We start from the raw sequence: 16,174 nt of genomic DNA on the forward strand, positions 1-16,174 counted from the left end.
ATCACCGAGTTGGGCACACATTATTTAACAATTCATTTTATTCATCGTTGTGCATCATAACCTAAAATATTGATCATAAAATTTAAAAAATATCTTTAATTCTTTCTGTCCCTCTATTTCGAAAGAACCACTTTCAAGTTCAGAAATGATACAATAAAGGTATAAAATCTCCTTTATAATAATAAGCCTTTGTAATAGAAATGAATTGAACCGGATAAGAAACACTTGAGTATTACTGATTCCGATGAACATGAGAGTTTGTTTGTTTGTTTTTTAATTTAGCGCAAAACTACATGAGGGCTATCTGTGCTAGAGGTCCCTAATTTAAGAGTGTAAGACTAGAGAAAAGGCAACTAGTCATCACCACCCACCGCAAACTCTTGGCCTACTCTTTTACCAACGAATAGTGGGGTTGACCGTCAAATTATAACGCCCCTACGGCTGGAGGGCGGTCATGTTTGGCGCGACGCGGATGCGAACCCGCGACCCTCAGATTACGAGTCATATGCCTTAACGCGCTTGGCCATGCCGGACCCAAACATGAGAGAGAAGCACATTAATAGGGAGCCTTATTTTCCAAGATAACAGACAGTTGTGCAGTTTTTCGCTAAACAAATAACTTACAGACACGTTGAAGTTTTCATATGTTTCCTCCTTAATCTTGTTACGGACAATGTTAAGAAATGCGTCATTTTTCATTATTTTTTCTTTGTTTACGTCAAATAACAAATCTATGCGAGAATGTTTAAATAAATTATGTATTTTTTCACAAAGATTTATCGAGCGTGATTCCTGCTGTCATAGTCATGATATAATTGTACATATAATGTTTGTATTTAAAAAAAAAAAAAAAAACATTTAGCGAACAATACGCGTGCATATCACACATTTTTTGTGCTGTTGTTGCCCTTTGGATTTTATGTATCATGAGCGTTATACGTTCTCTTACGAGAGATTTTTGTGTTTTGAAGTAGGCATTAACATTATATGGTTTCTCTCTCTTAACCAGTTATGTAATACATACTTAAGAGATGTGAGGTGACATTTGTTAACCAATCAGACGCGACCTTCGTGCTGTTGTTAGATCCATATACGGTAATACCCCTAGTGAAGGTTTTGTCTGTTAGTTTCGCTAACGAAAGGTAATAAGATTTATTTAATCTTAATAACAGTACAGCAGTAAACTGGTGTTGGTTGGAATCGTCTGAACAGTGACACTATTGCGTATGTATTACTTTTTTCCACAACATTAATATTTGAAAATAATTTTAAACAGGGCCTTGTTAAAGATAATTAAAATAACTGATATGAAAAACAAAACAGCTTCTTACTTTAAACCTTGACACTTGAAATTAAAGTTTTCTTTGCTAGTTGTTAAATACAAAGCTTCACAATGGGCTATCTATACTCTGCCAACTGCTTGCGTGTGTTTTTCTTATAGCAAAACCACATTGGGCTATCTGCTGAGTCCACCGAGAGGAATCGAACCTCTGATTTTAGCGACATAAATCTGTAGACTTACCGTTGTACCAGCGGGAGACCCGACTTCGACTGTCAATACTCGTTATAAATCTTCAGGCCCAACACGTAGCCATTGAAAGGTTTAGTTTGTTTTGAATTTCGGGCGAAGATACACAGGAGCTATCTGCCTCTTGCCGCCCCTAATTTAGCAGTGTAAGACTAGAGGGAAGGCAGTTAGTCATCACCACCCACCGCCAACTCTTGGGCTATTCTTTTACCAACGAATAGTGGGATTGATGGTAACTTATAACGCTCCCACAGCTGAAAGGGCGATCATGTTTGGTGTAACGGGAATTCAAACTCGCGACCCTCATCGAAAGGACTAAAATAAAAGGAGCTGACAAAGTAAAATAGAAATGTTTTTGGAAAGCTTTCTCTAAATAAATTGAATTGAGGATATTAAAAGAAAAATTTAAATAACATGATCATTTATTCTTCAATGACTCAGAGAAAATGTTTCATTATTAACTCTGTTCTCCAGAATTTCTATGTACTTTTGTAATTGTGAAATCAGATTTATTAATAATTCTAGAATACCAATAGCAGTTTATGGACAGCTTTCAGACTAACAGTCGCAGTTGCAAGAGAATGAATTGACGCTGATATTGGGAAAGCTGGCTTTGATTCTGGACTATCAAGTTTAAAGTTGATGAAACAGTTTTGTTTTTATAGTGTAGATATGTACAGCTCTACAAAAATGGATAAAATTTATCTACTAAGTAAAATAAATAAGATTCATATTGATATCAGTCCTAAATTAACGAATGCTTAAATGTACTCTGAAGTACTGTATAACGAATGTAAAATCATTAATTTTACTCTGAATAAGGTACAGTAGCTAAGGGTGTTCCTATTCTGTAAGTAATAATAAAACAAAAAAATTAAAACATTACTTTAGTCAGTTTGCTTAGGAGTTATGATTTCTGTTTGAATTATGCGCAAAACTATTCAAGGGATATCTGAGTTAGCCGTCCCTAATTTAGCAGCGTAAGACTAGAGAGATGCGCTAGCTTTTGGGCTACTCTTTTACCAACGAAGAGTGAGATTGATCGTAACATTATAACACCCACACAGCTGAAAGGGCGAGCATGTTTGGTGTGACGGGGATTCGAACCTGCGATCCTCGGATTACGAGTCGAGTGCCTTAACCACCTGGCCATGCCAGGCCCGAGTTATGATTTAACAGAGGGCTAGTAAAACGTATAAGTTCAACATAAAATAAAATAAACACAAAATGGGAATAAATTAGTGAAAACATAAGGATTCATTTACCAAGTAAACTTTTTAAACGACTCTTGTGTAAACGCTCTTTTTTCGAACGATTACTTGTAAAGAACATTTGTTCAGAACGTGGTTTGGTAAGTTGAATAACTTGAGTAAGATGCTTTTCTCAGAATATTCTCTAAATTGGAAACATAAAAGGAACAGGGATGAATTCGTATTTATTTTTCGAGATTTTTTATATTTTGGTCTGTTTGGAATCAAGCACAAAGTTACACAATGGGCTATCTGTGCTCTACCCATCACGTGTATCGAAACCCGGTTTCTACCAGTGTGAGTCCGCAGACATACCACTGTGCCACTGGGAAGATTCTTCTTTTGGATAAACGTCGATAGTGTCAGAACAGATTTTAACTTAAGAGTTTATAGAAATATTTGACGAGGGATCCCGACCACAACTTCAGTAGGAGCTTCGTTTTCTGTCAGTCAAACAGTCCCCGGTTGGTGCAGCGATAAGTCTTCTGTCAGTCAAACAGTCCCCCTTTGGTGCAGCGATAAGTCTTCTGTCGGTCAAACAGTCCCCCGTTGGTGCAGCGATAAGTCTTCTGTCGGTCAAACAGTCCGCCGTTGGTGCAGCGATAAGTCTTCTGTCAGTCAAACAGTCCCCCGTTGGTGCAGCGATAAGTCTTCTGTCGGTCAAACAGTCCCCCGTTGGTGCAGCGATAAGTCTTCTGTCGGTCAAACAGTCCCCCGCTGGTGCAGTGATAAGTCTTCGGATTTCTAGCACTAAAATCAGGTCTTCGATTCCACTCGGTGGACTCAGCAGATAACCAGATGTGACTTTGCTATAAGAAAACTTACAGAAATTCGGTCAGTTGAATAGAACACAGGATAATCTAAGGCTGAAATAATCTAATAATATTTTAGAACGCGTCTTCCTAAATTACATGTGAGATATTAGTAATAATCACGGTAAATGAGATTGCGGTGTTTGTTATTTGATCACAGATATTGTCCAGATATTTTAGATGTTGTTTTATATCACTTTACAATGTAGAAACTTAATGAGTGAAAGTTTATAAAATACATGTCCAAAACAGGTTTAGGGACTTCACAGATTCGAATAGTTTTTTTCAAAATTAAAACATTAGAATAAGTAAGAATGAGTGACGAAAGGAAAAGTTAACTAAACTACGTTAGTAGTTTAACACCTGCTAGACATAACACATCATAACACATATATTCTTTTTTTTGTTTTGGTTGTTACAAATTTTCATATATGTGTTTCAGTTAACGTTCTTGTGGATAGGACAAGAAAAGTCGTAAACCAACGCTAATCTTCTGATTTACATAGCGTACTGGTTGTTCGGAAAGGTTTGTGCTTATTTGAACCTATTTCTGTTTCACTTCACCGGGATGTGAGTTATTCTAAAGTCAAGTGTGTTTCTTTGTTTGTTTCAGATTTTTTTTTCGCAAAGATACATAAGAGAATATGTCGGTACAACCATCCATAATTGTGAACTAAGAGATTACAGGAAGAACAAGCTAATTGAGAGTACCTCCCACAAATTCTTAAGCAACTTTTGTCTGACTGAATTCGGGACTGGAGGAAGCAATTCTGGATTCGCTAGACAGATCGGAATAGTGTAAAAAGTGCTGGAGGTGTATGCTTACCCAGGAAAATTTTGAAAAATTGGTTCTCTGAAATTGAAGTTTGGGCTAATTTTACTATGATTTATTGGAAGTATTAATCATTAAACACGTGTTTATAATTCACAAAAAATAGGTGCTCACCGGAACTTTTACTAACCACAGCTATAAGGAAGCATAATTATGTACACTTACAGACTACACGTAATTTATTATGCACTGTTGTACTGTTTCATACTGTTTAGAAACAATTTTTGAAGTGTAAGTTAAGGTTTAAAAAGCCTTACAGTTACTGTGGCAAAATCTAAGTCTGGCTACTGTCCGGTTTGACTGATCTGCTCCAGGACACATGGAATAGTCGAATTTCACCGTCATTCTTATAGCACATCCACAGCGTTAAATTCCAGGGTGTATTTTCGCGTGAAGAGTAAGGAGGGATGACCTATATCCTCGAAGATAATCTTCAGACGTTATGACCAAAATAATGTATTCTGAGGCATTTTTGAACAAGGTTGAAGCTACTATGTTCCTGACTTGTAGCATATAAACACTTGTACGTTCAGTTAAGCTAAATCATATTTTAGAATCAAAACTATTTTGCTATTTTAATTGCTATGCATGCCAGATTACATATAAAAAATATAAACAAAGTGATATAAAGTGTCTTTTCTTAGACGGTCTCCAACTGATTTATGTTTTAGACTTCTTAATAACAAATTGGTTTTAATGATATAAAGGAATAAGTTAATAGATCAAAATGCGCTAAACTGTGGCAAACAGTAGTGTAAGGTCACATACAAACTGTATAATGTTTGAGGCTTCGCGGAGACCCAATAAATTATTGACATCTGCTATTTGTTGGATATCAGTGCGTCTAAATTTCATATAATAAGTTAAGCTAAATGCCTGGTGTCATGATGGAGATTTGTTGTTAGAGAGATTATTTAATCATAATGTTTTGTACTGTAAACCAGTATCATCATAGAAGGACACATTCTGAAGTTATGTAGAGCTTATGGGGAAAGAAAGAACCTTAGTGGAGATGCAGACACAGTCTGAACATAAAGCAAGGACTAGAATGTATCTACTGTTAGGGAAAGAGCTTTTATGAGCCATAGTTAGTTAGTTATCTATATTCATCTGCTTCGGGTCCACTCCTACAGGTGCATGGTGGAATACAGGATAATGAAGGTACTGATGAATCTAGCATTCTCAGAACCAGCTGGGGTCGTTGTCTGGGGTTCCTAGACATCTAGTGGCCAGCCTAAGTAGTTGTTTGACTTAAAACTAGCCAATGAGAGAGGTGAAATAAGCACGGTAAACAAAACACACCAGGAAAAGAAACTCTGAGCCATCAATATCCTATTGCCATCCTATCGATACTTAGAGTTGTCAAGGTACACTGGTGGCATTCTGATATTTCATCTAATGGCTGAATATTGTGCAAAACATGATAATACATCACAATGATTTATTGCTTACTTCGCTCAAAAACAGTTTCATCAGAACGTGCTTTTCAATGAACGTTTGTAGGAAACTCAAATTCTCTCGGTTACTCATAGTATCTCAGTTGTACAGTATTCGAAATATTGTTAACATAAGCCTCTCTGTACCAAAGCAGGTTTACTTCTCAGAATTTAAATATCGGTGTAAGAAGACTTTGATCGGTTCTTTATACACTCTTGTCACTTTGTCTCTTAGCAAGAATGATCTCAGGAGTAGGCAGTGTAATATTTGATATTTAGTACAGATGCTCTATGTATCACTCGACTACATGGAGCATTTGGATGAAAAGCAATACAAAGACTAGTACCTAGCTGTCACCGTGTCGTTTCTCATACCATAGCTTGTGGAGAACCAAACAATGCACCTGGCTAACTGCAAAGGTTTAAGCAAAAAAGCTTTGAAAAGTAACCATTTTGATGAATGATCGGAGAAGGTTACATAAAAATGTATTGTAATCCTGTTAATCATGATGAAATACACATCAGTGAATTTACTTGAGAGCTGACAACCAAACTCAAATGGTAGTACAAGTTAATAGGATATATCATTTCTGAGTGAATCAAACTCTATTGTGACACAGTTTGAGGTGATCATGCTAAACTGGATCAGAAATAGATGTCAGTAATAGTATTGGCAGATGCAGCTGTAAATTGTGCTCTGAAAAACCTTCAGGACCATGATGGCTACAAAGGTTTGGCTGAGGGATAAATCTACAGGTCAACACGCTTCACCGCAGTAAGTGCTTTAAGATATTATGATGCATAAATAACTGATCCAAATGAGACAACAAGAGTAATCAGGTCTACTTGATATCCTCCTAAATATGCCAGAAATATAAGAAGAGGATTTCTTGCTTAGTCTATTTCAGAATGCGCTATTGTCAATATTTGGTTTTGAAAGAAGATTCTTAGATGCAAGTAACGTCTTGATTAATCCAGGAGAAACAAAGGTGATTGATGGCAGACTGTTGTTCCAATTAACCCAACTAATTTAAAGCAGTGGAGACTGAGCTGTTTCTAGTCATCGACTTAGACAGATGCAGCAGTCAGTTTGTAATGAATTCCATGGTACTTAATTTGGCTAATTACGAAGTTTAGAATCACATAGTTTGTGCCTGTAATAACAAGTTTGTGTGAGGTACGGTGTTCAATAACTACTAGATTAGCCTGAACCTTAGCCAATCTATCAGCCTATAAAGTATTATGAGTGAAATCACAACTTTGAACACTTACAACAAAAATAATTTTATTATATGGCGTCAAGTTACACACGTCTTGAACTAACGTATTGGCATTGGTGCTGAACAACTTTGTTCAAACATTGATGTCTTAGGAGTGGTCCTACTGAAGAAACTAATTGAATCCAGAAAAGGTTAAAGTTAATGCACTGCTTTTAAGGTGTGTTATGAATCTAGTTTAAAGCAATGCTGCCATTTACTTAGCAGTAGAACTAAGCATGATACAAATTGTTTTCTGTCTGGAAAGCAGACTGGACTTGGTGAAACATTTATTAACCCAAGTGCTGATATTGTATCTCGAGTTAAAGACATTTGGGTATTGAGTTAAAACAGCAAAAGTTATGTAAAGTAACTATCTAGGTTGTGTTGGATCCATTGTTTCACATTTGGGAATCAAAGCATAGTTTTTCCTTGCACCTGAATAACAATTTAAGATTTTGTTAAAAATATAAATGAGCTAATGTGTTTCTAAGATCTTATTCGGTTGCGCAACTATTAAGCCTCATTCTCAGATACATTAATAACTTGTCGGATGGTAACCACGAAAGCAGTAAGAATGACAAAAAATGTTATATGAATTTCTGATTTGGCTAAGTTTAAACAAATTAAATGCAATATGTGCACAAAGCCTTCAGATAGCACTACAAAAATGAAGATTGCTCCATATCAGAAGAAAACCTGGGAAGTTTTAAACAAAACTGAAAACATTTATCACTAATAGAAAATACAATAGTTTCGTTTCTCTCCACATCACTTTGGTCATTCCAGAAATGAAAGAAGAGGGAATATCCTACAGGTATTCATAAATCTCTTTATAGGAATGTCACTACAAGACACATGGTGTGGAACCGAACTTACAACAACACCTTTCATGAAAGATATCATATATGTCTAACGGTGAAAACCTTGATAAATGTTTAGTTAGTGCATTAAATAGGATTGCATCAACTCAAAGCGGATTTCTTTTCACAAGAAATTCCACACGTGTAAAAATATATATTTAACCCTAAATGTTTAAACGTTTAAGCGAATATGATCTTTATCTTTCAAAACTTAAAGCGAAATAAAATATTGTCTCAGATGGCGTTCTAACATTCAAGCTTTTCTCAATCAAGTCAAGTACTGGTATCTCAAGACGTAGTGTCAGGAATTGTTATTAAATTTATCTAGAACGTTTATGGAATTGTTCTACAAGATTTACCAACAAGATAGCTCCGACTGGTTGGCTTCGTCTGCCAGACGTACTTCCAATCTCCTTTAACTTGATATAAGTGAAAATAAGCAAAGATGGAATGAGGATTTTTTGTTAGGAAGAGTTTGGATGCACTATAGAGACCACCAAATTCTGTCTTAGGACCATCATTTCATAAGTAAACAAGTAAACCATTATTTGGATGGACAGTACATCATATTAACATTCACAGGTTAACCCTCGTAAAGAAATATCGACTATTTGAAGGTGCATGTGTTATTACGTTTTGTATTCTTGTCTTAAATAGATTTTTGAGCCTATGTGTTTTTCTTATGTCATAAGCTTTCATTAAAGCTCAGGGGAAGAACCTGGTCAGAAGTTCTGAAAGACATAGCCTATAGTTATGCCTGTGAAAATTTAAATTATTCGTACTAGTTCCAAACAGCTAACAGCTTGATGAATACTTCAAAAAGTGATAAAAGTTATTTGTGGCTCAATGCGAATGAAATGGATGAACTATTATTTTGTTTGTTTTTCTTTAATTTCGCGCAAAGCTACACGAGAGATATCTGCGCTAGCCGTCCATAACTTAGCAGTGTAATACCAGAGAAAAGGCAGCTAGTCATCACCACCCGCCGCCAACTCTTGGGCTACTCTTTTACCAACGAATAGTGGGATTGACCGTCACATTATAACGCACCCACAGCTGAAAGGGCGAACATGTTTGGTGTGACGGGATTCGAACTCGCGACCTTCGGATTGCGAGTGGAATGTCTTAACCACCTGGCCATGCCGGGCCCTATTACTTCGTATCCAATGAACGTAGTGTGAACTCGTTTATGTGAAGCTAACAGACCTTTACATCTGATGGCTATCATTGTGTACTATACACATCTTACAGTGAAAGTACTTTAGGGACTTCTTGTTTTGGTTACGTTTGATCAGTTACTTGACAAAAACATTTTGACTCCTTTATCACGTGTTACTTTTACAAGAATGCATTCAGTACTGTACATTATTGAGTTGTCAACAACTTTGGCAACTGGTGTACTAGGCACTAGTTTTTCACCTTTCTAAGAAACCTTTTGTTTGCTGTATTTCATTTAATTGGCAGTGTCATAAAGCTACACATTCTTGTTAATTTTATTATATGCATTTTTCATTTTAATATAGAATAATTACACTGTCAGTAACTATGTAGACAAAACTAGTTTTGTTACCACAGCGTTATTCAAGATTATTATTATAGAAGTTATATCCGATTAGACTGCTGAGGTCAAGAATGTCCATCTTTGTGTCACAAGCTAACCATCAGTATTTTATGGAGGACAAAGATCAGGCACATCCATCTGAATGGTCTGCAACACGAAGAAGTAGCTCATGATTATTATTTGGTTCATTTACCAGCATTATAGGTTGTTTGAATCAATATAAATGATGCAATATTCATTTGGCTTGCGCCATAGTTTTGATGCACGAAGTGTTGGCTTCAGCTGGATGGTCCTTGATATTCTACAATAAATGGAATGTTTGATGAAAAACAATATTTTGTATCTGTAAACAACTCAAGCCATCAATTCAACATTCTCAGCAAAAAATCCAATATGAGTAGACCACTAGAAATATTTACTAAGATATTGGAAAAACATAGCAGAAACTTCACAGAATTATTTTTCCATATTCTTTGGTATACAGCTGAGCTCGCCATCCACTTCTGTCATGGCTTAGGAGATAAGGCACAAATTATCTTAGCAGACGTTGTGAAATACTAAGAAAGTTGTCATTTTTTTGTCAAGCCAGAGGATCTTCAGATATTGGTATTATATTGAAATAACACCATACGACTACTACAGATTGTTGATGTTTGTTTGTTTTCTGAATTTCGCACAAAGCTACTTGAGGGCTATCTACGCTAGCCGTCCCTAATTTAGCAGTGTAAGACTAGAGGGAAGGCAGCTAGTCATCACCACCTACCGCCAACTCTTGGGCTACTCTTTTACCAACGAGAAGTGGGATTGACCGTCACATATAACGCCCTCACGGCTGAAATGGTGAATACGTCTAGTGGGACAAGAATTCGAACCTGCGACCCTCAGATTGCGAGTCGCTTGCTCTAACCACGTGGCCATGCTGGGCCTAATCCCAAATGTACTGGAAAGAAGTACTTAATCTGTAACTCTGAACACTTCTGTAGCATTTTTGTTGTTGTTTTTATTTGGTCACTACAGAACGTTAAATGGTGATTTCGAATTATTACTTTTTACGTTTAACAATTTAGCTTACACTGTTATTATTTTAACCTCTCGGAACTTGAATTTGAGGAACATACGCTAAGGAAAAAACATATGACAAATCTACAGCTATATCATCCGTATATTCATGTTTGCATTGCTTTCGGCATTACTATTCCTACAGCATCTTACACCAACAAAATTATTTGTATTATTTGTTTTATGACGTTTTTCCCATGACTAAAATCTAGTGTATTTTCTGAATATGAGTAATAAAATTTAATATTTTGTAAATTTATTTTTTCTACTCCTTCACTTCTTACATAATATAGTGCTTAACTCCATAACGGCACCGATTGTATAGTGTACAAAGCAATGAGTATTCCACATGTTAGAGTTGTCTAATGTTCATCTATTACTAGCTAATTCCTCTTTTACCCTGTAATTAAGCTTTGTAAAGGAACTCCAGATTTCTGTAAGAAAGTTAACTATAAGATGTAATTATAACATCGTTTACACTATATTTTTAGTTTATATTAAGTACTACCATGCATAGTAATAGCCTGTTAACAAGTGTTGTTAACATGAACTTTTACTGTATTAAAACTATTGAAAAACTTCACACATTTTTTTTCTTTTGTCTAGCGTTGGTAAAAAAAAAAAAGAACATTTCGGCTCTTTAGCTCGTTCCTAGTTTCCTTCTTCAGCAACACTTTTGGATTATACTTGGAGTCTCACAAGCTGTAAAACACTGGCTAATTGGACTTTGATTAGAGTCATTTGACATATGGTTATAGTTCAACTTTAGCAGTTATTTGTAAACAACTTAGCGTAATAGCTTGAATGCAACAGCCATTCTTTTTGGCCCATCCTTACATGCTAAGCGCTATCGTGCTTAATGATACAGAATAGAATCCATTCATTCCACAGTCCTGTTGTCTGCCTGCCAAAATACAGTCTACTTTACGTCTGCTTGCTAGAACGTTTAAGCTAATACGACGAAATCCTAATTTTGTTATGTAGTTGCTGTACCCAAAACCTCACATTATATATTACTGGAAAATGTGAGAATTAATGACCTATAATCAACACTATAACAAATAGACTATGTGCAATATGTTTGCTTATTGACGACATTTTGCTATCAATCCAGTTTTCAGTATCATGTTAACCTGAAGATGACGTAAGAAGGTCGAAACGTTATCCTATATTTTATTTGATTTGAATACCCGTACCAGCAGCCGTCTTCAGAATACATGTTTACTTCAAGTGGGTTTCTCGTCATCATGAAATCCTGCATTTATCAACTGAACTTAAGATACATCGGCAGGAAGCCCTGCGCCATGAGCAAGTTGCATGTTATCTAGCGATATAAGTCACTGGTAACTGCATAGAAACCTCCTTAGTCATTAGTGTCACTTTAAATAAGATTTCAGAATCAATAGCTATGCTTATAGTGTCGCCGACTGCTGGCCAAAAATAAAATTATTTATATACAAACTTGGCTTTTGAGTTTTCAAGCATTCACAGTTGTTCAATGTTTATTCATTTGTTCTATTCTTAAAATATATGATGAGTAGTGTTCAAAACAACACTGATGATTTTTGTAAAAATCACAAAGTTTAAACTGTTTTACTATATCTGATGTTTAGTTTAATTTTCATGTATATTTAGACGTATTGACGTCTAGTGACACTGTTCAAGAACTGCTATAAGTTCTTCAGGAAAAAAAAAATCCTAAATTTAGAAAACTTCAACATACTTTTTTAATCACGAAATAATAATTCTGTAACCAACATGTGAATTTTAAGCTCGGTCTCTTTATACGTATATTTTAGGACAACGAAGTGTTCTTATGTGAACTTGTTTCAGCTAAGTCTTCTTATGTGATGAACATTGTTTCAGCCAAGTGTTTTTATGTGATGAACATTGTTTCAGCTGAGCCTTCTTATGCGATGAACATTGTTTCAGCCGAGCCTTCTTATGTGATGAACATTGTTTCAGCCAAGTGTTTTTATGTGATGAACTTGTTTTCGTAATTTCAATGTACTTCTCAGCTTCTTCTGAGTATCACTTCTTAATAAACAAGCTTACAAAAACTTTTATATGCACAGGGTAACTATTTGACAGTAAAATATTTTATATTAATAAATTATTTCCCATAAGCCAATCTTCATTATAAACATTTTAATTGCATGGTATCAACTAAATGTCGAGAGAAAGTTGTAAGCTTAATGGTATGATTGTAGACGTTGAGAGAATCGTACCACGTTTTCTGCTCTTCATCACCCTATTAGTCTAATCTAAAGTGTTGCATTCAAGGCTTCTATGACATTATTTTCACTTTTTCGTTTGTGACATATCTAAAGTAGTTCATTTTTTCTCCTTCTATGACATTATGTTTTATTTCTTCTTCTGTGACTACGTAAACTAATTCATCTTTCTGTTTTGTTTTTATTTTGTTTCTAGAATTAAGCGCAAAGCTACACGATGGGCTATTTGTGCTCTGCCCACCACGGGTATCGAAACCCGGTTTTTAGTGTACAAGTCCGCAGACATACCACTGTGCCACTGGGGGCTTATCTTTCTTCTTCTATGACATTGTTTTTACTTCCTCTTTGTGTCATATCTAATGTAGTTCATCTTTTTTATCTTTAACACCTTACAGAGCCGTTAACTGCAGCACGTCTCACACCTCTGTCCACCTATACGTTTGTAACAAAGGTGTACATAAAATGTGAATTTTGTGGATCTGCAGTTCTGTGGATCTACTAAGCTATTCAAGGATTTCTAAGATGTAGTCGAACCTATCGAAGAATGCATCCATTGGTGCGTATTCAGAGACTTATCACGTGTCATTTAATTTATCCTTTAAATAATCCCTTTACTTATTGCACTTCTATAAATATGTTATGTCATTTCACAATTACATTAAAGAAAGTTGTTATCGGATTATGATATTTCATGTTAAATGTCCACTATGCAAATGCTCTGTCAATGTGTCATGTGCTGGGTGTAAGGCACCGATTTCCTCGAGACACTTACATCGTGGCTTTGACGTCATTGATTTATCTAGACGTTTCTCTTGAGCACTGCAATAATTGGATGACAGCCCTGCTTTCTGTACTTCATTCAGAATAGTTAAACTCATGGTTAAAAACATAAAGTTTATCCATTCATTATCGCAGTGGATGAGAACCTTTCTTAGAAGTCATTTCGATGTGTTATATGGTAATCCTTCAGATGAAGTGATATTGTGATTATGATGACCTCCTGTATTGTTACGGTAGACAAACTACATGAATAAACACTAAAAACGGTAAAATGTTATAACACGTGTAATTATTTTGTATCACCCATAACAGTTAGCAGATAATATGTGGTCAAGATAGTGGCTTTAGATCCCTTTTATGGCTCGTGACACATCCTTCTGGTGTACATCTAGGTAACTACAAATGCAAGATATTTACAATCTGTAGTATCTGTCCTTTGTCCAGGTTTTGAAGTTTAAAAAAAATGTGTGGGTGAGTGCTATAATAAATAACAAAAAATCCTAACTTTCACACGATTTATTAATAACATAACATATTATTACAGTATTCATTATTACTTCACCAAACGTTTTGTGTATGGTTTCAGAACTAAATATATATTTACTTAAAACGTGCGATGATGAGGATAATTTTGTGGGAAGAAGGTAGTGGGTACAGTAGTGACGGTAAAGGTGCTTTCTGTTACCTGCATTCAACACCCAGCTCTGGTGTTCACGTGACTAATTAATAGAGGGCTATTTGTCGCAGAAGTGTATTACGGGCCGAAGTTGAAAAGTCACAGATCAAGGTATTAGCCTTATGGTGGCTGTTGGAGTAAAAACTTCAGCTGTGTTTATGTATTACTGTAATAGTGGAGGTCATTTTTCCTCTGCATTTCTTCATATGGAGTATTATCTCAGTCTGAAAAATATGTAGATCGTTTGTGTGCCTTCCCCACATTGTGTGTTTGCTATTTTGAAAATTTAATAAAGGTTTTATTTTGTGTGTAACGATGTGGCACCATCTATGGATGTAGTTAACGTAAAGTTACTTCAAAGATAATAAATGTTCAATAACATGAATAAATGAGGGTGAAGGGAGTTGTGAATTCCTGTTAACTTATCCCAATTTACCATCTCACGAATTTGGATGAGATTGACTCAACCATCAAGAAGTGGTGATATAACAGACAGACAAAGAGACAGACACTTTTTTTTCGCTTTATATATATATATATATATATATATTTAACAGTAAATATAAAAGTTACATATTATTGTCATAGTAATCGTTTGTCATGAACGAAAATTTAAATACCTTTTGACTAATGAGATGAAATCATTGCCAATGTTGGAATTTTTCTGTTGGACGCCATAGCACTCCGAACCCAACTTCGCATCTGCTCCTGGTCTGAAACATTTATAATTAATATTTATAGGGCAACAGAAAAAGGGTATATGTCTGTATCATCTCAGATTTTTTATCTACATCCATTTTAATTCTTAAACACTTCCTTTGAGTGAATGTATAAGAAGGGCGAACCACACATTCCGCACTCACTGACAAAGGAACAGTGACCTTAGCCCCCCGCTAGTACAGCGGTATGTGTACGAACTTACAATGCTAAAATCAGGGGTTCGATTCTCCTCGGTGAGATCAGCAGATAGCCCGATGTGGCTTTGCTATAACACACACACTGTTACATTATCATATTTATCATAACAGTTGATCGGGAAAGGAATTTGTAACAACAACTGCGATAAATTGTGTGTCTAACCACATGTCAGTTAGGTGGCACGCTTGAGGGCTCATAATGCTAAAATTCAGGGTTCGGACTGAAACACATATTAAGCAGTATGTTCGTACTATTTTTTACATTTACAAACATAGACTCCATAAAGTTTGATAAATTACTCAACTTTGTATTTAACATATTTTGTTATACCTAGAATGTGTATCATAATATTACCTATAAACAAGAACACTGACTTAGTTTCAGTTATACAGTATTACCTTATGTTTACCTACCCTCCCTGTCTCTGTCTACTTCTCCTCTCCATTAAAGCCTCAGTAAGAGACTAAGATATTTATAAGTTAATTAAACGACAGTTTAGCCCTGTTCCGCTTGGGCAATCTTCTTTTAGTATAGTCGCCTGGTTCGTGTCCCACCCAATACTGACTTTAGCAAATTTCGAAGATCACTGGTGACTTGTAGAGGAAACACCAGTGACAATAATCACCTGTAATGTTTTCTTTAGGTTAGATTTACAATAAGCATGCATCTGAATACATTTAGGGCTAGAAAGGCATATTTGTTAAATGCACTATTGTGCAGGACCCCTTGGTAATTGATCAAGAAATAAATCACTTGAATCAACACATCAAACGCAGCACTAAATCAAAAATGGTGTATTGTTTGCATATTAATTTATGTTATCATAATTTTTTTCATGAATGTAATGAACATGCAATAATGGTTATTATTCTAGAAAGATAAATTTTCCCTGTAGCATAAAGTTAATAATCCACAATCAAAATTTAATTTTAGAGGCAACATTCCTTGTGTCATTTCATCTGAGTATGA

At 35.5% G+C, this 16,174-nt stretch overlaps 2 long non-coding RNA genes across 2 annotated transcripts in view; both read left to right on the forward strand.

The window, feature by feature from the left end:
- LOC143239698 (uncharacterized) overlaps positions 1 to 16,174 on the forward strand; it is a 28,051-nt gene that overhangs the window by 1,730 nt on the left and 10,147 nt on the right. The gene's annotated exons all lie outside the window — the stretch shown is intronic.
- LOC143239691 (uncharacterized) lies at positions 1,104 to 12,660 on the forward strand. Its single transcript, XR_013021314.1, has 3 exons — positions 1,104 to 1,224; positions 4,204 to 4,945; positions 12,397 to 12,660. It is a non-coding gene; the product is annotated as an uncharacterized LOC143239691 (long non-coding RNA).

This window comes from Tachypleus tridentatus, chromosome 2 (assembly GCF_004210375.1).
Source record: "Tachypleus tridentatus isolate NWPU-2018 chromosome 2, ASM421037v1, whole genome shotgun sequence".
Taxonomy (NCBI): Eukaryota; Metazoa; Arthropoda; class Merostomata; order Xiphosura; family Limulidae; genus Tachypleus; species Tachypleus tridentatus.